The sequence below is a fragment of the Chelonia mydas genome, chromosome 6 (genome assembly GCF_015237465.2).
Source record: "Chelonia mydas isolate rCheMyd1 chromosome 6, rCheMyd1.pri.v2, whole genome shotgun sequence".
Taxonomy (NCBI): domain Eukaryota; kingdom Metazoa; phylum Chordata; order Testudines; family Cheloniidae; genus Chelonia; species Chelonia mydas.
The window spans coordinates 46926212-46951752 of record NC_051246.2 but is presented as its reverse complement, the minus strand read 5'-3'; the positions used below and the strand labels follow the sequence as shown (position 1 = coordinate 46951752).

Here is a 25541-nt window from a genome sequence, read left to right as displayed (position 1 = left end):
GATGCATGTTGCTATTCCTCAGACATGACTAGTGTATATTACTGACTAGAGTGAAATCGTTTTCCCATCCTGTGAATACTATTGGATTTTAAAAATAATATTGCTGTTCTGCATCAGGACAAAACTAAAACCTTTCAAAAATGTTCACAAAAAAAGAGAAATGACTCCAAATCTCTAATAACCAAGTGGTTAGGACAGTCCCCTAAGGAGTGGAAGACTTGGATTGAAGTTCCTGCTTTGCCTGATTCAGAACAGAGATACAAACCTGATTCTCCCACGTTGCCAGTGAGTGTCTTAGCCATTGGGCTATTGGTTATCCCTGGGTGCGGTTGCATCTGTGTGTGCACAGGCTCTTTGAGTCTGAAATTTCCAATTATACCTGAAGGGCTAGGAGTTGGTGGGAAGAAGTAAATGGTCCCAGGAGTAAGAATGTTTGGGAGGAAATCCAGTTACTATTCTTTAAGGGCCTCTGGCCAGGATTCTTGTGGAGTAGATGGGGTAAGACTCCTCTCTCAACCAACCACTTGGGGATGAGCTGGGAGAAGGCAACCAGCATAAATTCTGCCTCCTTCCTCACAGAAGGGGAGATATCAGAGGGAAAGTCTAGCTCACCAAGCATATTGAAGGCTAATTCAGAAAAGGGATGGTCCAGCTGAGTGAGAATCTGGAAAAGGCCCTATAGCTGATCAGCCCAGTACCCACCTCCAAAGAGGAAAGGCTGAGGGCTCTTGCTTAAAAAGGACCGGAGGATCTGATTAATAGAACCCAGCTCCAGAGAGAAGGGCTGGAAAGACTACTGTTCAAGGAGAGAGTGAGGGGCTAAGTAATACAGCCCATTTCGAAAGAGAAGAGCTGGGGATTCCTGCTTAAGAAGGGACTAAAAAGAGTAACCCTGGGAGGGGTTTCAGAAACAAGCTGTTTACAGGTGCAGTAGCAAAGAATTTCCTGAAAGGAGCCAGCGATTGCTAGTTGGACTGAGTCTAAGATGATGTGTCTGAGAAAGCTCCTTACTCATACTTAAGGCTGTCATTAATAACTAAGACCCTTGAAAAGGGAAGTGACTTTTGATTAAAAGGTTCTCCCTGGACTTGTTTATAACCCAGATGAAGGGAAGTGAGGCAGAGCTCACCTGTGGTGCCGTGGCTGACCAAAGGGGCCCCAGCTTCCAACAAAAGTTTTGTCAAAACCAACCTTTCCCCAAGGAAAAAAGTTCCAGTTTCAATGAACTGGCATTTTCTGACAAAAATCATTACACTGAAAAATTGCTGGTGAGGTCTACTGCTGACAGTAACTTAGAACTTAACTGGCCAGGAGCAGCACCTATCATCTAAGTACCAAGTCTCCTTGGGGACATGTTGTGTGGGCCACTGAACTAGCCATTTGTACATGCTGATGTATTCTTGAGTGTTATAGAGGCCTCCTCTCCTGCTCTTGCTGCAAGAGGAAACAAAGCTCCCTACGACTTCTCCCCTCGAGTGTCAGTGCAGCAAAGGGCAGCAGCTAGCAGGCAATGAACTTGCATCAAAAAAATGTTTATTACACATTTGAATGTTCCTACTGTAATCTACTGGCACTTTAAGGCCACTTTATACTGCTCCGGTAGTGTAAATGAGAATTGGGCCCTAAGAACAGTGCTGGTGAACATTTTAGATCAATGCCCACTTCTGCTCATCTTGGGCCTTTTAAGTAGGCGAGTTGTGGGATGGGGGGAAAGCTAGGTCTAATTTAAATAATACAATTTACAATGATGAGATTATCACCTCTAAATTTCTCACACAAATACTCTGGATCATCTGACTTAACTAGTTTATTGGATAGATGTATTAACTATCCAATAAACTCTGAAGCAAATGCTTTTCTAGCTATACAGCAAACTGTTTTCAGGAGCTCCATATCTTGATCTGGACTTCTTGGCCACCCCCTATATGCACAGATACCTTCAGATCACTTGTGAGAGACTGGAGGAGACAGACATACTGCTTTTGGAACAAGGGTATAAGTCTTGCACCATTGAATCTTTTGTTGCTGTTGTTCATTTACTGCCATCTTCTGACATGATATATGTTTGCTGCTAATGCAATTTGTCACTTGTCACAAGGATGATGCCATGTCTACGAATCTGTTGAATTGCTAGGCAGTACTGGTAACTTGTCTTCCTTTTTTCTGCCTCTTTCATTTTACACTTAAGTTTTATATTCTTGTAAGAATTCAAATGCTGTTTTCTGTTTCTCTTTGAGATCCTGAACTAGAGAGGGCTTCAATCTAAGAGACTGGATCTGAATATCCAAAGACTTTGGGGAAGTTCAGAGCCAGATAGCAGTCAGTCTTTTAGATCTCAGACTTCTTTCTAGTCAGAGCATCAGCATGAAATACGTAACACAGAGGAGTAAGTGAAATAAGCCATCCTTTTTCTTATAATATGAAAATGCCCATTCCTTCCATTTTCATGTTGAGTTATTAAGGGAAAAATGTGTACAAACTGTAGTGAACCTAAAAGATTTTGGATTTTAAATGTTTACAAGTTATGTATTAGCTCTTTAGACTAATATATTGATATAGGAGATGCTGCATCTAAATTCATAAACACTCTTTATGTAGACCAAATGAATGAAATGCATTGTTACACATTTTTGGCTACAATAGCAAAATGATCCTACAAAAGTCAAGAGTCAAACTCGTGCAATAAGCATTAATTAGTAAATAAATATTTTAATCTTGTAGAAACAGTCTATTGATTCAGAGCAACTTCTTTTCTTTATCTGTTTCATGGAAAAAATTCCCCAAGGAGATTTCCCTCTAAAAAGGGGAAGGACTTGTGTGTGGTGCTGAAAACCAATTCTAAGTAGCCACATTTAAAAGGATTTTAAATTAAATCCCAAGCAATGTGTGAGACAATCTGGTGGGTGTGGTGTGTTTTGAGGAACAAGATCAGACCTCAAAACAGCAGCCAGAGACATGCCAAAAGCCTTGCAGACATCTGTAGTGAATTGCACTTATGAAGTTCAGTGGCTTTGTTGGGGGGTGGGGAGAAAGTATGAGTTATAATGCCTGACAACACTCTTTATCACTCGTACGTGTCTTCTGCCAAAGTATTGTAATTATCAGCTTCTGTTCAAGACAGGCTAATGAGAAGGGTTACACAGTGAGAGAAATGCCTTTGCTTTCTGGAGAGGGTTGGGAAGCTTGCACAGGATCTGTCTCCACTGCATCTGGTGAAGATTAGCACTGTTTGTTGCAGTCCTCCAGAGAAATAATCTGAAGTATAAAATAAACCAATATGAAGCTTATGTTTTTATAAAGAGCAATATGTGATCACTTGCCTTTGCAATGCTATGCATACCTAAAATTGTATCAATATACATAAAAAAAAGAGTGGGGGAGCAGAGAGGGAATGGGCTAAATTTTTTTGATATTTTCATGGTAGGAGTTTCAATTAGGGCTGTCAAGCAATTAAAACAATTAATTGATTAATTGTGTGATTTGTCACACTGTTAAACAATTTATTCAAATATTTTTGGATGTTTTCTACATTTTCAAATATATTGATTTCAATTACAACAGAATACAAAGTGGATAGTGCTCACTTTATATTTATTTTTGATTACAAGTATTTGCACTGTAAAAAAACTAAAATAGTATTTTTCAATTCACCTCATACAAGTACCAAGTATTGTAGTGCAATCTCTTTATCATGAAAGTTTAACTTACAATGTAGAATTATGTATAAAAAAACTGCATTCCAAAATAAAACAATGTAAAATTTCAGAGCCTGCAAGTTCACTCAGTCCTATTTCTTGTTCAGCCAATTGCTCAGACAAAGAAGTTTGTTTACATTTGCAGAGGATAATGCTGCCTGCTTCTCGTTCACAATGTCACCTGGAAGTGAGAACAGGCATTTTCATGACACTATTGTAGCTGGCGTCTCAAGATACTTGCATGCGAGATGTGCTAAAGACTGATATGTCCCTTCATGCTTCAACCACCATTCCAGGGGACATGCATCCATGCTGATGGTGGGTTCTGCTCGACAACAATCCAAAGCAGTGCGGACAGATGCATGTTCATTTTAATTATCTGAGTCAGATGTAGGGTTGCAAACGGCCCTGCCCCGAGGCCCTGCCCCTGCCCCTCCCCTTCTCCAAGGACCTGCCCTCACTCACTCAAAAGACCCTTCCTCCATTGCTCACACTCCCACACCCTTACTAACCAGGCTGGGGCAGGGGGTTGGGGAGGGGCAGGAGAAGGGTGAGGGCTCCGGCTGGGGGAGGTGGGCTCTGAGATGGTGCTGTGGGAGAGGGTTGGGGCATTGGGTTGGGGTGTGGGGGTATGGGTTCTGGGATGGGGGTGCAGGCTCCAGGTTGGGCCAGAAATGAGGGGTTCAGAGTGCAGGAGAGGGCTCCGGGCTGGGGCAGGGGTTTGGGGTGCAGGAAGGTGAGAACTCCAGCTGGGGTGGGGCCAGGGATGAGGGGTTTGGAGTGCAGGAGGGGGCTCAGGGCTGGAACAAGGAGGGGAGTGCGGGCTCCAGCTGGTGGTGTCGGTGCAGGAGGGGACTCTGGGCTGGGAAACAGTTTTCTAGTACCAAGAAGTTTGAGATTTCAAAAACCTTCTTGTTCTGCACTGGGATAAGCCTAAGACCTTTTAGAGGTTTTTCATGGAAAATGAGAGCCATACAGACCAACCCATGCCAGGACAGCTAATATCCTGGTTGTTAGAGCACTTATCTGTGTGACAAAGCTCTGTCCTTGCCTCCGTGGGTCCTGCATTTCCTGGCGGATTTTGCTAGCCTCAGAGGCTCACTGTGACCCTGCATGTAACCCTTCTCTCTCTAGAGACAAGGGTCACAGTCTACTGAGCCATTTTCATCATAAGCCAGTGAGGGAGGTGAGGAGAAGTTATCCTTCCTTGCACAGTCTCTGTTGTCTCCCAGTCTCAGTGATTAATCAGGGGAAAAGGTGTGGGGGGGAGGAGCCCGGGCCCACCCTCTACTCCAGGCTCCAGCCCAGGGACCCTAATAGTATCAGCTATGGTAGCTGACCTTTTAGAAACATGACATGTACAATTCCCTGGGCTACTTCCCCCACAGCAGCCCTCACTTCCTCAAGCTCCACTTCACCCTTACCTCAGGGCCTCCTTCCTTGTGCCTGATATGGTGTGTACTACTCAGCCTCTCCAACCGCACAACTTCCTCCCACAGCTCCTGACATGCACACCCACCTGACTAACTGGGAGGCTTTTAACTAGTTTCAGCCAGCCCCTGATTGACTTCAGGTGTCCCAATCAACCTAGCCTTCTCCCTGCCTTCTGGAAAGTTCTTAATTGGCCCCAGGTGTCTTAACTGACCTGGAGCAGCTGCCATTTCACTTATCCTGGTACCAGGGATCTGCTCAGCCTGGAGCTAATACATCTATCTCTCACTACTTTTCTATAGCCATCTGGCCTTGCCCTGTCACACCTGATATGTGGGACATCAGGTTAAAGTCCTTGCTCTGCCTGATTTACACCAAAAACTTGAACCCAGGTCTCCCACATTGCAGCTGAGTGTCCTGATAAGTGGGCTATACATTCAGTCGCTCTCAACCTCTCCTTTTGGAGCTGTTCCACTATGAATAATTAAATAGTCATTGGAGCAGGATCTCAAAGTTGCGCTTCACATCCTAGGTGAATGGCAGGGCACTGGGCTCTGCAGTCTCCCTTTCTCTTTGGTCTGGTGAAGAGATGGCCCAACAAGAGATTGAGAAAGACCCACCACAGAACATTCCCTAGCCCAGTGAGTAGGACACTCTCCTGCAATGTGGAAGACCCTTCTCCATTCCAGGCAGAGAAGGGAACTCAACACCAGTATGACAGTACTGTAACCATTGGGCTAAAGGATTCCATCCACCACAACCCTCCCTCTTCTGGATAGTTAGTCCGCCATGGCTTTTGTCAAAATGCCCAAAATTTAAATGAAAAATCTCAGGTAGAAATGAAATATTTCATTTAGAAATTTTTTCAAACTTTTGGTTCACTGAAAATTGGATTTCTTTTTTTGTTCGACTTGAAATTAAACTGTTCTTGATGATTTCAGAATTCCAGAAAACAAAAAAGAGTATTATTTGCATAGCTTTTCTCAGCACTTTGCAGGACTAAGACCTGGAACAGAGCTCCATACTTGTCTAAAGCAGAATGGATTCAACATTTAAGGTGTATGCATGTGATGGAACAGCTGTCAAGATCTCTAAAAGATCGTGCTCTTGGGCTTAGTTCCATGAATATGTAGAGCAACCTCAAGTGCATATAGCTGTACACTGTTTTTGTTCATTTTCTGGAAGACCTAGCCATCTGTTCTGTCCACGGTCTTGGCAAGTTTAGGCACATAATTTACATTTGAAATGTAAGGTCCCTGCAAATATATAACGTTGATTTGCAAAATAATATTGTGTTTACCACTCTTTTTGCTGCCTTATGTTGTGTAATAACGGCCTCAAGGGCATTTTAAAAATAAGTTTTCTGATATATTTTTATACTATTGCAATAGCAGAGCAGTCAGGTCTTGTCTGGCTTTTTTTTGCTGGAAGTCTCTAGAATCTAGGGAGCTCTCTCAGACCTTGGCTGAAGTGATGGGCTGTCTAACAAAAATCAAGGTTTTAAACAGACTAAAAATCCATTCCTCTCTGGATGTCTCAGGTCTTTGTGCTGTTGTAATCTCACTAATACTCAAATCATTCATAAACTATGCCAGCAAAAGGACAGTAGACAAGACTTGAGATTTTTAATGTAGAAAAACAAGCAGGGGAAAAATAGCAGGAAATTAAAGGGAGTTTCTCTGCATTTAGTTAAGTGAAATGGAAACTGACGCAGTGTGAATAAATGTTAAAACAGCATGATAGCTTTAACTAAATATTTCAAGGGAGTAACTATTAAGGTACTGCAGGGTACATTTTCAGAGCATGTCTGTTATAAGTGGATCTGATGGATAGATCTCATTAGTTGGGAGAAATAGAAGAGTATTTAAATCCCAGCCCAAGCACTTCCTGGGTCACTTGATACAAAATCAAGACAAGGAAAGGAATTTGCACCATTGGTCATTCTTTTAAAGGCTTCAGGCTGCAACATGAAGGTGAGCACTGATCAAATATGGTGCTTAGGCATCAAGGAGAGAAGTCAGTGACAGCAAAAATTGTACTGTATGTGTATAATCGTGTAGCAAAAAGGTGAAGCAGACAATAGGTCTGTTCCCTTTGTAAACTAAGATCTTAGTGAGTTTTTAGACACATTCAGCCAGTGAAACACACTAGTCTTTTTCATGGTCCTAGCTGTACCACACTTCCAAAATAATATACAAGAGAGGAACAAATAACTGAAACTTGCTATCTGCTAACAACTTCTCAAGGAAAACAGAAAATTGGAAACAGTAGTGCCCCGTCCATCTTCCCTTTTGGGATTTACTGATGGAAAATAGATATGCTAAAAGTAATGACAAAAATTGAAAAAGTAAAAGTAAAATATTGCCACAGGATTAGCTGTTCTACATGGCTGTGCTAATACATAGGGAAGCTAGAGCACTCTCACGGCAATGCATATTTATCATTAGAATTTATATCCAAGACCTCATGCTTCAAATGAAAATTCCATTTCTAAACTTGCCAGCACCATGTACAGAAAAAAATGGCTATATTTTCCAGCAAAATAGGTGAGTTAACACGTAGGTTTAGGAATAATTTAAGAATTATTCATGTGCTTTGTCTCTCTTCCCTCCCCTTAAACAAATTGGGCACTAAAGTCCAGTCAATTTGTGGAAATTGCTGCTGTTCTAGGAGCTATAAAAATGGCAGTTTGGAATGAACTGTCAGATTTAGTAATCAGCACAGCTGACTATGCTAGACCTAGTTTTCTTACCTTTCCCCTTAACTGGAAACCAATGGAATGAAAAAATATTTCTAGAGGAGAGCCATTAAACAAAGCTGAGCATATATTAGCTACAGATCAGTGAGAAGAGAGCTTGGCTAGAAAATGAAATAAAAGGTCATTCCAAAAAGTGTGAAATTAAAGGATTAATCCTGCTGCCAGTGAAGCTCATAGGAGTTCTGCAGTTGATTTTACTGGGAACAGGATTGGGTCCTAAAATGATTCTGTTGTAAAAGATTTGAAATTCATACTATATAAGGCGGCTGTGAGAGCAATCACCTGACCTCACAGGAAATAGATATATAACAAGCAGTGTTTTACACGTTTATGATGTTGTTCCTAACTAATTGTCCAGTCCTAACCATTCACTTAGGGTGGAGTTGCCAACACTCCAGGATTGGCATAGAGTCTCCAGGAATTAAAGATTAATTTTTAATTACAGATTATGTAATGTGATGAAATCTCTAGGAATATGTCCAACCAAAATTAGCTACCCTAATTTAGGGGTTTATCCAGCATCCATTGGAGTCAATGAAAAAGGTTCCCATTGAAGTCAATGGAAAAGGTTCCCACTGACTTGGTGCACGCTGGATTTGGCCCTCAAATGGCAGGAATTACTTAAGATTTGATTGTAGAAGCATCTCCTAGTTTTCTCAGTACCTAGCCAAATCCACACCGGATAAAGTGTTGCTCAGCTACTGAATTAAGCCTAATCAATATAAAGCAGCTGTAAACTGCTTTAACTATTCTGCAGAAGGGTTTGTACCAGTGTAAATCAATTTTATAAGCAGATTTTAGTTAGTGATACAGCTTATTTGTGTTTGATGAAGGCTTCGTACTGTAGGGAATAAAAGAACGTAGAGATTCAGTGGGGGGGAGAGGGTTAAACTAAAGGCATATTCTATAATCAGTAAGTGTGTGTCTAATTGTTTTTCAGATCAACATTAAAATATTAAGGGGGGGAGAAAAGCCTTTTGCAATCAAAGGATGTTAGTCTGAATAGGCATTTCTGATATAGTTAAATGTACTGTTCCTGTGTCTGACAGGAGACAATTACAAGCCCAGACAGTATAATACTCCAAAGGTTATAAAACTAAATATGCCAAAGAAAACAGAGGATTTACCTTTTTTTTTTTAAATGTCTGTTTTTGTGTAATGAAGGATGTCAAAAGAGCACAAAGCAAAACATAAATAAGAGGATCACTACATTCACCAGCATTTATATTGTTGATATTTGGGTTTGGTCATTTTCTTGCTAAGTGTCTAATATTTCTGAGGAGGAAAATCTGACCTGGCAGAGAGACGATGGTCTCTAAGTAAGGAAATACTGGCTTTGGACTAATTGATAGCTAGGGTGACTACACAGCAAGTATGTAACGGGATGAGCTATTACCGCTGCCAATTCTAGCTGTATTCCTGCCTCTTTTATTTGATAAAGAAAACTGTCATGGCCTCTAGGAATACTTTTCCTCTCTCTCTTCTAACCCTTGAAAAATGTGTTTTCTCCCTTTTTGTAAGCTCCCATCCTCTGAGCCTTTTTTTTATTTTTCTTCACCTTGTATTTCTCCTCTGTGAACATTGTTGTGTATGTTGAACAGCAAAAAAGGAATGACTAATTGAAATTTACAGACGTTAAATGGGACTCAATATGTGCAATTAGGACCAGGTTTTCAAAAGAGCTGTTCTCCCATTTGGATGGCTCAATTAAATGGTCAGTCTTTCAATAAATCTCAACTGTGTTGTCAATGGGAGCTGCTAGAGCACTTCTGAAAATCTGGCCCTTACTCTTTTTTAAAAATTAAATAAAAGTAAAGAACCGTTAATCTCCCAGTACACATTTCACTTTTGCCCATTGGATATTTTAATTCCCTCTGAAATTGCAATGTAAGTAACTGGTGGGTCACTGATTTCTGTGGGCGACAACTTGAAGAAATCTCTCTCTGCGTTATCTGCTTTGAGCAGCTGAAAACCAGTTAAAAATTGCTGCTGTTGCAGAACAGGAAGTATGCTTTGATTTCTCGGGAGACTTGACATTCGTTCGTTCTTCTCTTGTGTCTTTTCTATTTTTAAAATTAAGTTATTCGGACAGAAAATGTGTTGATCTTTCTGTATGGAAAACAAGAACTTGTGCTGTTCCCATTCCTTACCAATAACTGCCTGTGATGGGCTGTCCACTCCATGCAAGGCCTGAAGGGTTAAAATAGGCCAATTCACATAGATGCTGCACCTGCAGGAGAGCTGAGGCCTGCTAAGGCCTAATGGTTGGTGAAGCCCAGCTGCGGGGGAGCTAAAATAGGCTTATAAAGAGAGGAAGTTGGTGGTCAGAAAAGGCTGCAGGGAGGAGCTCTGCAGTCAGTCCCTAAAGTGGAGAGGAGCTGCTAGGTACAAGGAAGCATTCTAGGGGGAGAGGAAGCCCTGGGATCCTGCCTCGAACTGCTGATTCTGGTAAGAAGCTGAAAGGGGGAAGTAGTCATTGGGAGCAGAGGAAGTTCTAGTGGTAACCCAGAGGTGCGCTAAAAGGTAGCAAGAAGTCTAGGAAAGCAGCAACAGGGTCTGGAAGTTAGCAGGCCATAGTTGCTCGGCATAGGGTCCCTGGCCTGGAACCTGGAGTAATGGGTGGGCATGGCTTCCCCTACTAGCTGCTGGAAAAGTGGCACAGGATCTGGCCCTGGCCTGGAAGTCGGTCTAGAGGGGCATCAGGGCAGCTGATCCAGTGGGACTTGATACCCAGAAGGGGAGGACTGTACAGTGACTTGGCTGCAGGGCTGAGTCATAAAAAGGGAGTACTGTTAGTCCTGGAGAATGAGGGGAGTCATAGTGTGCGGCATGGGGGTGTCAGATCAGAATGGAGCTAATTTCCAGATGTGGCCATAAAGAGACTCCTAATAGTGAGTGAACCACATGATGCTGCCCCATTAGAAAGTGGGTGCTGTTGATCACATGGGTTTAGCATAATTTGAGCATAAAGGAAGCAGCAAGATAAACTTGCTATTTGGCCATCCATGTGCTTTGCATGAGCTTGCATAGGCACACAGGTATAGGCAGTACCACAGAAGTCATTGCTGTTGAAAAAATCATGTTTGCCATTTTGTGAATAATATTTTTGGAGTACACCTCAGTGTTTTCCTATTCCAAAGAGGAAACACAGCTTCCACAAGTCAGGAACTGTAACTTCACAGTGACCATGAAAAATGTCATGATTTTGCCCATAATAAAAATTTTACCGTATTCAAGGTGAGAGCACTGTTATTGTTAGACCTTTGTAGCAAATTTGCAAATTCTCATGAATATTATCCACAGTTTCACGTGTGCTTTATGAGGCTTTACAAATTCTGAAACACACAGAGGAATGAAGCCCAAATTTTGGTGGGCCAGATTGTGCCACTACATTGTGCATTCCACCACTAACTCTGGTCTTTGTTCTTGAGCAAATCTATATGATCTGATAAATATTTTATGTTTTTTAACTTAAGAAATCACAAATGCGGCCCATACCAAACAATATACTGGACAACAGGAAGTTAATGAGCTTACGTGGGCTTAGGTGGCTCTGCCCTGTTGCACCTGTGAGAAGTGTCAGGGTTAGAGGGAGGAGCTTAAAAAGGAGAGCCAGAGATCAGCTGATGGCAGACCAGGGAGGAGAGCAAACCTTCAGTGTTCAGCTCCTGAAGAAGGGGCTGACTGTAGGCAGGAACTGACCATTGCCCGATGGCCCCTCCCTGAGGAAAGGGAGGTAGGGAGGGTTGCTGACTCTCGTTGAGAGAGAACCATTCCCCTCGATGATCTGTGAACTCAATTTATGTGGTTTGTTTGGTTCATTGACTACCCTTCCTCAGTAGTCAGTGAACCAAAACAAGTCAGTAAAGATTTAAAATGGACCTGGTTGGAGGGCTACGTCATAGGAAGAGGCAGCCCACCAGAGGCCTGGAATGGCTGTCAGCTGGAAGATATCCAATGGGGAGGGAGCTGCTGTGCCACACCTGGCCAGAAGTGAGTCAACCCTTGACAAACCCCTGTCCTGTTGTAATTTAAATTGACGATAACATTTCAAATACAATGGAATGCTCTTCCTTGCATACAATTAAGTACTAATAAAATTCTACTCTCCAAAGTGCACACAACTTCCCTGACCCTCAATATACTCTCGCCCCACACTCCATTGCTTGGAAGAAAAAAAGGGTCTGTCAGCACCAGTGCTGGCAGACATGGTGTGAAGTCCGAATTCCACAGTTGAGGGCCCTCTCAGAAAATATCTTGCTGGTAGCCCTCCCACATTTGAGTGCCTGCACTAATCTCGTGCTGTAGTATGATATTGGGAGATAGATGGTCTTTTGCGTAATTGAACAGTAGACTGTGAAGAGTCTGAGGGCTGGCCTACATACAGTTTGTATACGCTAGTTTAGAAACAGGGGTAGTTGGATCAGTGCAGCTCACTAGTGTAGAAGGAGTTCCACTGATATAAATCTATCATCTAGCTTACTTAGGTGATTATACACCAGTATAACTGGGCCCACACTAGCGGGGTTGCACTGATACAACTATAACTGTTTCTAAACCAATGTATAAAAACTGTATGTAGATGAGCTCTCACTCTTCAGTGCCAAATGCCACATGTAGGTGAATTTAGTGAGGTGCTCTGCAATTTTAAGTATCAACTAGACATCCCCCTAGCGCAGGTGACTCAAAACTGATAATGTGTTTGTCATCTTTTTCTAACAGCTCATGTCTGTGCAATATAAAGGGATTTACATTTGGGCAAAGATGTCTGTGGTAGCTTGGTGACTTCCAACCTAAGGAAAAACATTCACTTAGAATGTTCTCTTCTATCATGAGAACTTCTCTTAGGCACACTAGAGTTCCTTAATGAGTCTGTTATTTTCTTCTTAATTTGACAGATGTTTGTAGGATAATTAATATGATATACAACAGTTTGTGCACCAGTGATATGAAACATTAATGGTGTTGCTGAGAGATTATGAAATGTCATTAGCGTGTCTTGCTGACATTACCAGACATTATTTCCTATGGTTTGTGCAAACAGCTCTTGTGAGCTCTCACAAAAAATCTTGTGGAGCAAACTGACTGTAATTAATTACCATTGTTGGCCAAGTATTGTGCTATTAGGTAGACTTTAATAAAATCATAATGCTCTGTCTTGACCAGTTACTGTAACTATTTCCTTGTTTGAGGAAGGGATGGTCTTTTCTGTTGCTCATAGCCACAATGAGCCCTTGTGGCTAAAGCACTGGGTTAGGTTGCTGGGTCTCTGGGTTAAGTACCTAACTTCCTCCACAGACTTCCTGTGTGACTTTGGGTGAATCCCTTTTAAAAAGGGGACCGGATCTGCATATGGTGTAAAATTACACAGCTCCACTGAAACTAAGTATTTGAGGCATGAAACAAGAAAGCTGTTCATTCTCCTCTTGCTGATCTATACACTGGAAAAATTTTCAGAGGTCAGACTGGATCAAATTAGGTGAAAAAGAACATGGCTCTCTGGATTGCTAGGCTGTCCTAATGATCAACCTCCAATGATGCACTCAGTCACCTAGAGTTTTCCAAAGGCAACTGTCATAACAAGACTGTGGTGCCCAGTCACTTTCCTGTGTGGGTCCCTGCCACTCTGCAGAAAGCTGCGTTCAGTGTATGGGGTGAACGCTAGGTTTTAGAAAGAACTGCATCCCAGGAAACTCTGGGTTCACTAAAGGTACATGATCATCCGTGCAGAGGTTCTGTGCTTCTGTAGCTTTGCCTACCCTTGCAGCTTCCTGCTGGTGTAACTTTATTGCCAGCCTCCCCTCCCCTCCCACCCCGCCCAAGGAGTCACTTTTAAAAGAATGGTGTGGGTTTCTGTAGGAGAGAGCTTGGGCTGTATTAACTTGCCTGTGGATTCCCCACAGTGTTGGCTGGAAGATGTTAAATATTCCCCAACTCATCCCGCCTACTCCCCACCCACGTAACCTTGGTTGTGTAAAGGGCCTTCTGCAGAGGGGCCCAACTCCCAGCTCTGTGTCCCTCTCTGTGAGATGGGGGAGAACCTCACAAGGAGGAGGAGATCCTCTGCACACGTATCCTAGGAAGACTTTAAAACAATTTGGCCCCATTTCCATCAATATTTTCTTCAGATTTTTTTAAAAATCAGCCCTAGTGCCTGTATGGCAGGAGACTAAGTTCTCCGTAGAATTTCAGTTTTTGAGCAGAAATTCAAATACTGAAATATTCTGGTCAAAACGTAAAAGTCTTTAATTTTGAAATGCTGCCATGACGCCTCATAGGAATTGTAGGTTGAGTGTCTCACACTTCCATTGTACTCTATAAGTAGGCTTGTCAGAATTCAATTTTTATTTTTAATAATATCAGTATTTACTTTTAAGCATTTTTTTAAAAAAAGTATTTTTAAATTGTCATAGTTGCTGTAAATTATGGAGGTGGAGTCAGACAATTATTTAATGACAAAAGATGCTGAGATCAAAAGTTTAAAGCTTTATAACTGTTAAAACATATTGTATATTTTGGCATGTGATGTTGAGAAAGTAAATATCCTTAAAGCAAACTTGAATAAGTTTCCCAAAGAGTATTTTTGTACTCTCCCTATCTGTACATTTTAGTTATTACTGATGGAAATATTTTATCACTTTTTGTATGTCGGGTGAAATTGACATTTACTCACATTTACTGATAAAAATCAAATCCTCCCAAGCCTAACTCTCTTATTGGACTACATCTCCTATGATGTCTCTCCTCTTGGAAAGGGGACGTGGTGCATCATGGAAATCTCTGGCCATATTGCATCATGAGGAAGACAGTCTGGCCAGGGAACCTGGCCTAGAGAGGAGAATGGGGAAATAGGACAACTGATGACTTCTAGGAATTGTAGTTCATTGCAACATTTCAATATCTAAATATTTTGGTATTTAGACATTTGCCTTTTTTTCAACTAAAAATCTAAACTTTTCACACACTCCAACAAAAAGTTTTGTTTGGTCAAATACCCATTTTTCTATCAAACATTTTCAGTTGAAACTATTTTAATTTTGCCCTAACTGGCATCTTGCTTTGCATCTACAGACTCTGTCCGTAGACTGTGAGATGAGGAGTTTGGTCCATGGTAATGTGTAGTATAAAAGGATTTGGGAGGGTGGGAAAGGGGGCAGTGACTGACAAGTTCCTCAGGGCAGGGTTGTGTCTGTGGCTTGTATAACACTAAGCACGTTCACAGTAAAGCTGTCTCATTTTCTTAAGTGAGAAATCTTTTAAAAAAAAATCAAAATTTCACTTCAAAGTAAAATTACCTGCTAATAAAAGACATGAAAAGGGAATCTCTGTCAAAGAGGATAATGTTGGGAGAGGTGGAAGGCTGTGAAATAGTGTAGTCACGGTGAATAAGAGCAGTGCCGTTGAGAACGGTGCTAAGCATGTTTCTGTTGTGAATACTTGTGACACAAGTGAAGATTAGAGATAATTGGAGTTTGTCAATCATACTAGAGATGAAAGTAGCAGCAAAGCTACCCAAAGTGAAGATGTAATTAGTCCAGATTCTTGGGTGGTATTTTAGGAAGGCCAGGGGAGGGAGAAAAATGTGTATATATTTTTTTAAAAAGAGAGAAACTAGTTATAATAAGAGAGGCAAGAACAATCTCTTAATGGAGAGATTGCATTATGAAGCAATAGATGTTAGTAATGCAGCACATGTGGTAATTATACTGAGACTTTTAACACTACTAAGAAAAATGTGCTAAATTTTGAAAACTAATAGCTAGAACAAGTGCAATGTGACATCACAGGCCATGTCTACACTAGCACTTATGTCGGTGAAAATAATCAGACTCCCTGTGTGACAAGTTTTGTTGGCGTAAGTGCTCATGTGCACAGCTCTGTCGGTGAGAGCCACTCTCCCGTTAACATAGTTACCGCCACTCGTTGAGCGGGTTTTATTATGTCAAAGGAAGAGCTCTCTCGTGTTGGCATAACGCAGCTACATGAGTAATCTTACAGTGGCACAACTGTCTCAGTACAGCTGTGCCGCTGAAAGCTTGTCAGCGTAGACACTGTCTCAGTATACCTCTAATATTTAACATACCCGGAGTCTTAAAATAGATATTGAATTACAGAATAAGTAGTTAACTGATGATTTCACTCACTCTCTCTCTGAAATCTCCTCTGCCTACATTGTATCATATATCACATTTGTGGAGAAATGCAAAAGAGGTCATTGTCTGTAGTAATTATGTCTACATCTAAATGTGTGCTGTTTCTTGATGTTATTTTTCTAAGGTAGAAACCAGCTCCAGTTGAATATACTGACATCAAAGTGCAGCTGTACAACTTGAGAAATTCACCTAATCTTTATCATTTTGATTTAACTTTCTAAAACTGGAGCCAATGGCATCTTTCAGATGTGTCCTGAGTATCTTCCAGAGTTAAGACCAAAGGGGGAAAGTGTTTCAATGATCATCTGTTTCCTGTGGGAGTTGGTGACATATTGGGTACAATGAGCTGGAAATCCGATATTCCTCAATTTATTTGTTCACTTCCCTGAGAGTCTCACTTGATATTTTATAGTGAGTTTCTTGGAGTTCTGTGCTGCTCTAGAGGATGACACTGGAGTAAATAAAATAAAATATATATTTAAAAACTCAAACTCTTGATATTTTTATAGCTTGAAAATCAGAAGGTGTTTATTGAACATGAACTCTTACCTAGGGAGGTGATGGAATCTCCTTCCTTAGATATTTTTAATGTCAGGCTTGACAAAGCCCTGGCTGGGATGATTTAATTGGGGATTGGTCCTGCTTTGAGCAGGCGGTTGGACTAGATGACCTCCTGAGGTCCCTTCCAACCCTGATATTTTATGATTCTATGAACTTATATCTGAAATCAGGGGGTCAAATTCTGTTCTCTGTATGCCCTTAAATATGATAACTTTCACCTAGTTGTTTGCTTGTAAACGGATTTATCAGAAACATTAATAAATTATGGTAATATATGTATCAATGTGACTAAGAACAAGTATCTTATATGATATTATGAATATGATATTTCCTAGTTAATCTTTATAAACTGATTTGAAGGTGAAGTGTGCATGTATTTGCTTAGTGTTGTTTTGTTTTATGGTCTTCCATTCAGTAAAGCCAAATGAAGTATCATAAATACTCCAATATATTTTTGGCTCCCAGATTAGAGTGGCAAAGATTGATTCAATGAAGTTTAAAAAAAAAAAATCACTAGTCCAAAGCAAATTTTTTTGCTGTTGCTGAGACTTTCTTTTACACTTATAGAAACTCTGAGAAGATTTAGCTCTTTTGAGGTCTCTTTCTTTCAAATCCATGGTGGTTAAGGAAGGAGTTATCACTGCGGAAAAGGCATTTAGCTCTGCTAAGCACAATGCAAAATGCCTCAAGGCAGTTTTCAATAAATATGCACAAGGATGCATAGCAGTTAGATTTATGAGATTTTTTCCTCTAAGCTATATAGCTTTGTGTTCCTGAAAGATGTTCCTTTTTAATGCAAATGAGATAACACTAACTTTTAGCACAGAGCACTCACTCTTGTTTTTTTGCTTTGCTTTATACACTTTCAGTTCTCCATATCTGTTGTTGTTGTACTCTACAGTATAATTGTGAAGAAGGTATGAGGCCCCAGTCCTGCAGGGTGCTCAGCTCCCTCTGTTCCCGCTCAAACTGAGAACTCGCAGCACCTCTCTGGAGGCTCCTCTGTGCTTCCTGAAAAGCAATTTTGCTTTTTTCTCTTGACCCTCTTTCTCGACACTTATGTATCATTAGGATTTATTTTGTTTTTTCTTTTAATTAACAAAGAGTATCTAGGGTGACCAGATAGCAAGTGTTAAAAATCGGGACAAGGGGTTGGGGGTAATAGGTACCAATGTAAGAAAAAAACTCCCCAAATCAGGACTGTCCCTATAAAATCGGGACATCTGGTCACCCTAAAAGAGCATCAACCACAAAATCCCTGCCTGTTCTGTGCGTCTTCCTGTTTCACAGGTACCCAAATGTTGTTGTTTTTTTCCCATCCTGTTAAATTGAGTGTTGTACCCGCACTTTTCATTTCAAATAAATATAGTACTAGTAAAAGGCATCAGAAGGTTGGCAGCCTAGGGAGCTGAAGTTATCTATTCTCGGACAGACAAAGCAGTGGGTCTGATTCTCCTCTCACTTAAACCAAATTTATGTTGGTGCATCTCCACTGATGCCCATGGGATTACTTCTGACCTGCATCAGAGTAAATGAGAGGAGAATTGGGTCCAATGTTTGTACCAACTGCTCCACCAATGTGCTCGATGCATCTCTAGGGAGAGAAGTTCATTTTCCATACCATAGTCTAGCAAGCTGGCTAACAAAGGTGACAAGTTAGGGCCAAATAATGTGGTGGTAGTTCTGTGAGGTGAGCTAAACTGGGACCTGCCTTTCTTAAATGCGGCTGAATTGACATCTGGTTTTAAGGTATTGTGCTCACTACTAATCTGTGCTAGATTTGTGTCAATCCCCTACATTTGTAGGGCTAAATTTTAAGCTCCGCTTGTACCCAGCCTCCACTTGGGTACGTACAAAATTAAGCATACTGCATACACACACAGTTGTAAACACTGGCATGTCCATTTTAAATGTCATAATTCCTATGCATGCATAATTGGTAGAATTTAAACCAACAAAACTCCTTTGTACATTTAGGGTGTCAGAACTGTTCACACAATGACCAGGGTCTGAAAATCCACATTTTGTATATATATGGTTATCTAGGACTGTGCCTTTCAGACTTGAAATAGGACTAATACATGTACATGATGTGAACAATATGAAGAAAGGTTTGTCACCTAAACTGTACACCTACCACCATTGTTGCACTTTCTTTAGTGGCTCTGTTGACTTTCCGTATTGCCATTCATTATAACAATTCAAGAGGAAAAGGAAAAAGCAGATTTATGTTTCTACAATTGTAACAGACAAGAGCTAGAGTTAAACAGATGGGATTAAAGGATAAGGAAGTAAGTATTTATTTGCTACAACTCACCCTTATCTCTCGAAGTTTATTACCAGGAAAATTGTGAGATAGTTTCAAAGAGTTTTGAATTTTTAAAAAGGAACAAAAAAAGTCCCGTGAAATGTACAAAATTAAACAGAATAATTGTTTATTAACTTTCACCCTAGCTACAGAAGATGTCCTCATACACCACCGCTACTTGGGTTACCCATATTTTTAACAGCACAGCAGGGAGAGCAGTCTCTGCTCCTCCACTCACGTATGTGGTAATGGATCAAGTGTAGGGTCCATCTCATCCAGTGTGCCAGCCAGGTATAGAAATGGCATTGATTCCTTTCCTCTTGAAGAAAGTGGGAACCAGGAACCAGATTTTGATTGAGACAAACTGGTTCCTGGCCTGCTCTTTGGATAGGGTAACTATTGTGCCTTGCTTGGAAAGCCACCATTGATCTTGTATGATTAGGTAGCTTGACTTCTTTTATGAAAGCAAAAAGAATGAATAATGAGGACAGATTAAGATGGGTGATTGTTAATAACCCCATTATTACATTACTGTTATGTGGACCCAATTCTTCACTGTTACTCAAATTTAATATCCACATCAATCAGCCTGCTTGCAAAGTAAGGCATAGGTGCTGGAACTAGGAGTGCTGGAGCTGCTGCCACACACCCCGGTTTGAAGTGGTTTCCATTATATGCAGGGTTTACAGTTGAGAATCATAGAATATCAGGGTTGGAAGGGACCTCAGGAGGTCATCTAGTCCAACCCCCTGCTCAAAGCAGGACCAATCCCCAATTAAATCATCCCAGCCAGGGCTTTGTCAAGCCTGACCTAGAAAACCTCTAAGGAAGGAGATTCCACCACCTCCCTAGGTAATGCATTCCAGTGCTTCACCACCCTCCTAGTGTAAGTTTTGCACAACATCCAACCTAAACCTCCCCCACTGCAACTTGAGACCATTACTCCTCGTTCTGTCATCTGCTACCACTGAGAACAGTCTAGATCCATCCTCTTTGGAACCCCCCTTCAGGTAGTTGAAAGCAGCTATCAAATCCACCCTCATTCTTCTGCAGACTAAACAATCACAGTTCCCTCCGCCTCTCCTCATAAGTCATGTGCTCCAGCCCCCTAATCATTTTTGTTGCCCTCCGCTGGACTCTTTCCAATTTTTCCACATCCTTCTTGTAGTGTGAGGTCCAAAACTGGACACACTACTCCAGATGAGGCCTCACCAATGTCGAATAGAGGGGAACGATCATGTCCCTCGATCTGCTGGCAATGCCCCTACTTATACAGCCCAAAATGCAGTTAGCCTTCTTGGCAACAAGGGCACACTGTTGACTCATATCCAGCTTCTCATCCACTGTAACCCCTAGGTCCTTTTCTGTAGAACTGCTGCCTAGCCATTCGGTCACTGGTCTGTAGCAGTGCATGGGACTCTGCACTTGTCCTTGCTGAACCTCATCAGATTTTTTTGGCCCAATCCTCTAATTTGTCTAGGTCCCTCTGTATCCTATCCCTACCCTCCAGTGTATCTGACAGTCCTCCAAGTTTAGTGTCATCTGCAAACTTGCTGAGGGTGCAATCCACACCATCCTTCAGACCATTAATGAAGATATTGAACAAAACCAGCCCCAGGACCCACCCTTGGGGCACTCTGCTTGATACCGGCTGCCAACTAGACATGGAGTCCTTGATCTCTACCCGTTGAGCCCGACGATCTAGCCAGCTTTCTATCCACCTTATAGTCCATTCATCCAGCCCATACTTCTTTAACTTGCTGGCAAGAATACTGTGGGAGACCATTTCAAAAGCTTTGCTAAAGACAAGGAATAACACATCCACTGCTTTCCCCTCATCCACAGAGCCAGTTATCTCATCATAGAAGGCAATTAGGTTAGTCAGGCATGACTTGCCCTTGGTGAATCCATGCTGACTGTTCCTGATCACTTTCCTCTCCTCTAAGTGCTTCAGAATTGATTCTTTGAGGACCTGCTCCATGATTTTTTCAGGGACTGAGGTGAGGCTGACTGGCCTGTAGTTCCCCGGATCCTCCTCCTTCCTGTTTTTAAAGATGGGCACTACATTAGCCTTTTTCCAGCCTTCCCTGATCGCCATGAGTTTTCAAAGATAATGTCCAATGGTTCTGCAATCACATACGCCATCTCCTTTAGCATCCTCAGATGCAGTGCATCCTGTCCAATGGACTTGTGCTTGTCCAGCTTTTCTAAACAGTCCCGAACCACTTATTTCTCCACAGAGGGCTGGTCACCTCCTCCCCATGCTGTGCTGCCCAGTGCAGCAGTCTGGGAGCTGACCTTGTTCATGAAGACAGAGGCAAAAAAAGCATTGAGTACGTTAGCTTTTTCCACATCCTCTGTCACTAGGTTGCCTCCCTCATTCAGTAAGGGGCCCACACTTTCCTTGGCTTTCTTCTTGTTGCTAACATACCTGAAGAAACCCTTCTTGTTACTCTTAACATCTCTTGCTAGCTGCAACTCCAGGTGTGATTTGGCCTTCGTGATTTCACTCCTGCATGACTGAGCAATAATTTTATACTCCTCCCTGGTCATTTGTCCAATCTTCCACTTCTTGTAACTTCTTTTTTGTGTTTAAGATCAGCAAGGATTTCACTATTAAGCCAAGCTGGTCGCCTGCCATATTTACTATTCTTTCTACACATCGGGATGGTTTGTTCCTGCAACCTCAATAAGGATTCTTTAAAATACAGCCAGCTCTCCTGGACTCCTTTCCCCCCTCATGTTGTTCTCCCAGATGGATCCTGCCCATCAGTTCCGTGAGGGAGTCAGTCTGCTTTTCTGAAGTCCAGGGTCCATATTCTGCTGCTCTCCTTTCTTTCTTGTGTCAGGATCCTGAACTCGACCATCTCATGGTCACTGCCTCCCAGGTTCCCATCCACTTTTCCTTCCCCTACTAATCCTTTGTGAGCAGCAGGTCGAGAAGAGATCTGCCCCTAGTTGGTTCCTCCAGAACCTTGCACCAGGAAATTGTCCCCTACACTTTCCAAAAACTTCCTGGATTGTCTGTGCACTGCTGTATTGCTCTCCCAGCAGATATCAGGGTGATTGAAGTCTCTCATGAGAACCAGGGCCTGTGATCCACTAACTTCTGTTAGTTGCCAGAAGAAAGTTCTGTTAGTTGCCAGAAGAAAGCCTGGTCTGGTGATCTATAGCAGACTCCCACCACAAGATCACCCTTGTTGCTCACACTTCTAAACTTAATCCAGAGACTCTCAGGTTTTTCTGCAGTTTCATACCAGAGCTCTGAGCAGTCATACTGCTCTCTTACTTACAATGCAATTCCCCCACTTTTTCTGCCCTGCCTGTCCTTCCTGAGCAGTTTATATTCATCCATGACAGTTGTCATAAATATAAAGGGAAGGCTAACCACCTTTAAATCCCTCCTGGCCAGAGGGGGGAAAAAACCCTTTCACCTGTAAAGGGTTAAGAAGCTAAAGATAACCTCGCTGGCACCTGACCAAAATGACCAATGAGGAGACAAGATACTTTCAAAGCTGCAGGGGGATGGGGGGTGGATAAAGGGTTCTCTCTGTCCGTGTTGTTGCCTTTGCCAGGGCAGGAATGCAGGTTAGAACTCCTGTAAAGGGTTAATAGGCAATTAGTTTGATATGTGTTAATTCTGTTTTGTTTAAATGGCTGATAAAATAAGCTGTGCTGAATGGAATGTATATTCCTGTTTTTGTGTCTTTTTGTAACTTAAGTTTTTGCCTAGAGGGATTCTCTATGTTTTGAATCTGATTACCCTATAAGGTATTTACCATCCTGATTTTACAGAGGTGATTCTTTTACTTTTTCTTCAATTAAAATTCTTCTTTTAAGAACCTGATTGCTTTTTCATTGTTCTTAAGATCCAAGGGTTTAGGTCTGTGTTCACCTATGCAAATTGGTGAGGATTTTTATCAAGCCTTCCCCAGGAAAGGGGGTGTAGGGTTTGGGAGGATTTTGGGGGGAAAGATGTTTCCAAGCGGGCTCTTTCCCTGTTATATATTTGTTAGACGCTTGGTGGTGGCAGCAATGAAGTCCAGCAGCAAAAGGTAAAATAGTTTGTACCTTGGGGAAGTTTTAACCTAAGCTGGTAAAAATAAGCTTAGGGGGTTTTTTTCATGCAGGTCCCCACATCTGTACCCTAGAGTTCAGAGTGGGAAAGGAACCTTGACAACAGTACTCCAGTCATGTGAGTTATCCCACCAAGTCTCTGTTGTTCCACTCACATCATAATTCCTTGACTGTGCCAGGACTTCCAGTTCTCCCTGCTTGTTTCCCAGGCTTCTTGCATTAGTGTACAGGCACTTAAGATAACTCGCTGATCATCCTGTTTTCTTAGTATGAGGCAGGAGTCCTCCCCTCTTGTGCTGTCCTGCTCGTGCTTCCTCCCGGTGTCCTACTTCCCCACTTAACTCAGGGCTTTGGTCTCCTTCCCCTGGTGAAGACCTCCTCACTAGGTTAGCCAGCCTGCTTGCAAATATGCTCTTCCCAATCTTCGTTAGGTGGATCCCGTCTCTGCCTAGCACTCCTCCTTCTTTGAACACCATCCCATGGTCAAAGAATCCAAAGCCTTCTCTCCGACACCACCTGCATAGCCATTTGTTGACTTCCACGATTCGACAGTCTCTACCCGGGCTTTTTCCTTCCACGGGGAGGATGGGTGAGAACACCAATGGTGGTTTAATGGCTCTCAGCACTCCCAGTATAAAAATTGTTCCAGCACCCCTGAAGTAAAGTGGTGGTCAATGTGAGTGAGGACAGCAGAATCAGGCCCAATATTACTAGAAAGCATTTGTATTATTATTGCTGTAAGCTGTGATGGGATAAGAAGGAAGGTGCTCTTATGGATTGATAACTGGTTAAAAGATAGGAAACAAAGGGTAGGAATAAATGATCAGTTTTCAGAATGGAGAGAGGTAAATAGTGGTGTCACCCACTACAGAGATCTGAACTTGGACCAGTCCTATTCAACATATTCGTAAATGATCTGCAAAAAGGGTTAAATAGTGAGGTGGCAACATTTGCAGATGATACAAAACTACTCAAGATAGTTAAGTCCCAGGCAGACTGAGAAGAGCTACAAAAGGATCTCACAAAACTGGGTAACAGGGCAACAAAATGGCAGATGAAATTCAATGTTGATAAATGGAAAGCAATGCAATTGGAAAACATCCCAACTATACATATACAATGATGGGGTCTAAATTAGCTCTTACCACTCAAGAAAGAGATCTTGGAGTCATTGTGGATAGCTCTCTGAAAACATACACTCAATGTGCAGCGACAGTCAAAAAAGCGAACAGAATATTGCGTATTGTTAAGAAAGGGATAGATAATAAGACAGAAAATATCATATTGCCTCTATATAAATCCACAGTATTCCCACATCTTGAATACTGCGTGCAGATATGGTCGCCCCATCTCAAAAAAGATATATTGGAAAAGTTTCAGAAAAGGGCAACAAAAACAATTAGGGGTACGGAACAGCTTCCATATGCAAAGCGATTAATAAGACTAGGACTTTTCAGCTTGGAAAAGAGAGGACTAAGAGGTGATATGATAGAGGTCTATAAAATTATGACTGGTGTGGAGAAAGTAAATAAGGAAGTGTTATTTACTCTTCTTCGTAACACAAGAACTAGGGGTCACCAAATGAAATTAATAGGCAGCAGGTTTAAATTAAACAAAAGGAAGTATTTTTTTTCCCCACACAATGCACAGTCAACCTCTGTAACTGTTTGCCAGAGGATGTTGTGAAGGTCAACACTATAACAGGGTTCAAAAAAGAACTAGATAGGTTCATGGAGGATAGGTCCATCAATGGCTATTAGCCAGGATGGGTAGGGATGATGTCCCTAGCCTCTGTTTGCCAGAAGCTGGGAATGGATGACGGGGTAAATCACTCAATAATTACCTGTTCTGTTCATTCCCTCTGGGGCACCTGGCATTAGCCACTGTCGGAAGACAGGATACTGGGCTACATGGACCTTTGGTCTGACCCAGAATGACAGTTCTTATGCATGTTAGAGCCCTAGTCACGGACCAGGACTTCGTTGTGCCAGGTGCTGCACAAACACAGGACAAAAAGACAGTTCCTGCCCCAAGGAGATGACAGTTGAAATGTGAGTCAAGACACAACAGATGGATACAAACAGACGGGGAAGCACAAGAAAACAAATATACAATATTGGTGATAGGCAGTGGTCACAGCACACTAGCAGCCTAACCATTGCCGTGTTGTCCGTAAGCATCACAATCCTGTACTTATTGAAATCTGTATCAAAACTCCCATTGATTTCATTGGTGAGGGTGAGAATTTATAGATATTTTATCCTAAAGGATCTGGAGCAAAAAGAAGCTAATACCATCAAAACCACTAAATATTTAGGACTTCATAGATGGAGAAAATTGACATAATCTGAAACAAATGCTTGGCTTGAGAAATGCTGTTTCATTCTTCAGTTACACAAACATTCTCTTACTAAGATTCTTGTAAAATTGTTTTCTATTTTAGGATTGTTGGGGTCTTTTAAACCTGTTGGTATTGGATCAGTGTAATGCAATCCAGTTAACCAATACCAGTTGACTGAGTAATGCCTTATCAGATCAAAGCTGATATATTACACTAA

At 41.7% G+C, this 25541-nt stretch overlaps 1 long non-coding RNA gene across 1 annotated transcript; it reads right to left on the bottom strand.

Annotated features, from left to right (window-relative positions):
* Window positions 1–5268: 5268 nt before the first annotated feature.
* LOC122466376 lies at window positions 5269–23856 on the bottom strand. Its single transcript, XR_006291811.1, has 3 exons — window positions 23846–23856; window positions 18306–18309; window positions 5269–5437 (listed from the first exon to the last, which is right to left on the bottom strand). It is a non-coding gene; the product is annotated as an uncharacterized LOC122466376 (long non-coding RNA).
* Window positions 23857–25541: the final 1685 nt, after the last annotated feature.